The 2,941-nt window shown below is 49.4% G+C and overlaps 1 protein-coding gene across 2 annotated transcripts in view; it reads right to left on the reverse strand.

Moving 5' to 3' along the window:
* Positions 1–2,941, reverse strand: part of VPS13A (vacuolar protein sorting 13 homolog A) — a 222,156-nt gene that overhangs the window by 101,579 nt on the left and 117,636 nt on the right. The window lies entirely within an intron of this gene.

Consider the following 2,941-nt stretch of genomic DNA (forward strand, 5'->3'; position numbering starts at 1 on the left):
GGATGTAGAAACAGCACATAAGCCTGTCTGCAGCCTTTCTGTGCCTTTTATGAGCTGTTTCTGCTTGACCAACAGCATCTGAAAGGTACTAGACTGGCTTGGCTTCCTACCTAGTCAGTCCCCTGCAATTTTCTGTTCTTGGAAAGGATTGGATACAGCTTACTAACTAGAATCCCTCCACTTACCTCTATCCAATCCATTTCTTTCAACTTGTTCTTCCCCACAAAACCTCTTATTTGTTCTTGGTTTCCCCCCACCCACACACACTTTTAAAAAGAAAGCTGTGCTTTCCCTGGCAGTGTGATCTATCACTCTGCAGGAAAGCGCACGCGCGCGCACCCACACACCCACACCCACACAAGATATTATACAGTTACCCACACATACAGTAAACACAACACAGAAGAAGTCAAACAGTCATACATCATAGAAGAAGAGGAGATATTACAGCTGCACACATACACAGACATATTCCAGCATAGGAAAGATTAATATGACACGTGCTGGAAAGGCAGGTGCCACGTCTTCTGGTAGGGGATGGAGAGGAGCTAGAGAGGTTAGGGGGAGAGCTAGAGCTGCAAGTTCCCCCTCCTCCTACCAAACAGACACATACTCTTTTCTGGCAGCGATGAGTTTTCTGCTGCCAGTGGGAGCAAGGAGGTGGGAGCAGTACCTGTCCCTGCACCACCTCTCCCAACACCAGAAATTGTCATTCTGTTGCTGGTGGCTGTCTCCTCCACCCCAATTTCATTGCCCAGCATGAGCCTCCCAATGCCAGAGGAGGAGCTGGATCTGAAACTAGGGGACCTGAGTGCCCTAGCTAAAGAAATTCTGAGGACTGAGGGGGAATCTGAGTTTGTGGTCCACACCCCTCAAAGTTCCCCTATTGCCAGGCCTTCTCTGGAAGGCACCTCAGGAGGCGCCTTCCAGAGAGGTGCAGGTGGCTCAGCTTCCCCTGTTGTTATTCCCCTCCTCAGCAGGCAGAGGCACAAGGCAGGATCTCCACCCTCAACCCAGAAGCAAGGGGGTAGTGTAGTGTGGGATCATTCTGAGGTGGCAGATGATCCCAATTACGCTTTCTGCTATGTCTATATTGAGTCCATGAGTTCCTGTATCTAGAAGGTTGATGTGCAGTGCATAGGCCCATCTGTGAAAAGTAGTTTGTAAAGTCCCTTTGAGGATCAGGACTGAGAGAATGGAGACACAGTGGTTTTCTTGTGAGAAATGTGCCCCCACAGGCAGCTGTGTATTCTTGTCTTTGATAGATTCTGGTGCACAGTTTGTGGGAGTACTGAAGATATGCTGGCAGGTTTTGCATGTCTTGTCATGGCATGGTCTGGATCCATTCGGTGTGTTTTGGACTGTAAGAAGTTGGCTTCTGGTGATGAGGTTAGCAAGGTTTGGTGCTTGTTTGAATTTACAAAACACTTTCCATACATGGGCCTATGAACTTCACTTCATCAACCTCCTAGATACAGAAACTCATAGACTCAATATAGACATTGGATTTATGACACTACAACCTGCCTGACATCTGACTCCCCAAGTAGCAGCAGGTACCTCTCCACTTTTACCTGCTACATCCCTCTCCCCCCCTACCCCAGCCTGTCTCCGTCACCCCCGATGCCTCCATTTCCATTTTCACTTAGTGGCTTTCTTGCCTGCATTGCATGCCAGCCTCTAGCTTCTTTACTACTCCTTCCATCCAGGAAGAGTGCACACACACACACACCAACTAGATGCTTCCTCAGCCTGACAAAGGGTTTTTAAACCTGAAAGCTTGCAAAGAAGAATTTCTCCAACTATTCAGTTGGTCTAATAAAAGATATCAGATTGACCCTAAGAACCTTGCCTGGGCTACATCCTTAGACCAACATGACTACAACCTACACCCCTTAACACACACAAGTGACATGAGTTTTGCTTTCAGCAGTTTGAGTTGCAGTTTCACAGAAACCCCTACACCACTCTGCCTGAAACCTGGCAGGCCTCCCTCATGCCCACACAAGGGGCTATGTATGTGACAGGACAGGTGCTAATGAGGGCGGCATTTTAATGCCCCACTCTCACAGCTAGAGGCAGCAGTTTAGTTTTTCACCAGCCAGCAGGGGAAGAGCTCCTGTGCCAGGAAGAACTTGGAGGTATAAGGGCTGGGACTATATGCGGAGGAGGCGGCCCCACATCATCCTGGGCATGACCTAAAACTGCGCCCTGCTAAGGTAGGGAGGCCTGGGTACGACTGCCGGTGACACAGCAGCCCCAGGAAATGCAAGGACCATGAACCTCCCTGGTGAAAGGCAGGTAGGAGCAGGAGGCACTTGATAAGCTCCAACCACTGCACAGTCCTGGCTGGGGAAAGCCCAGACCTGTAAGATCTTTGAGAGGTCTGAGGCTTACTGGTTGCAGTGGAGTTGTGAGGGTGAGAACAGGGGCTACCAATCTATCCCTACAGTTTTCACCCTGCTGCACCTTAACACACACAGTCACATGTCACAGAGTTTTGCTTGTCAACAGCCTGAGGTGCAGTTTCCCAGAAACCCCTGCACCTATCAATTCCCACCCTCAGAAGGGGCTACCATCCCTGCAATGTTTATCCCAATCAGCCAAAAAAATGACCAAGTTATAGGTATTTCAGCGATTCCCCATTACAGTTTATGGCCTAACCTCCAAATATCCTTGAACTGGCGCTGAATCTTCCAAAGCAGATTCGGCCTAATTGATCTGGGACAGTGATCCAAATCGAATCGCTGTCCTCCAAATCAGCCGAATCTGAATCAAATACTTCCCTATGTGCACAGGCCTAATAAGAAAATCCAGGAATAATGTGCAGAGCTGTAACAAGGCCATCGGGTGCCCAGGACTGTGCAGCTGTGGTGGCACTAGTTCTTTTCCTGCCCCTCCCCCCCACCCCAAGTCAGTGCCCATGGCTACTGCCCCACCC

Source organism: Gavialis gangeticus, unplaced genomic scaffold (genome assembly GCF_001723915.1).
Source record: "Gavialis gangeticus isolate Ggan-Ray unplaced genomic scaffold, GavGan_comp1, whole genome shotgun sequence".
Taxonomy (NCBI): domain Eukaryota; kingdom Metazoa; phylum Chordata; order Crocodylia; family Gavialidae; genus Gavialis; species Gavialis gangeticus.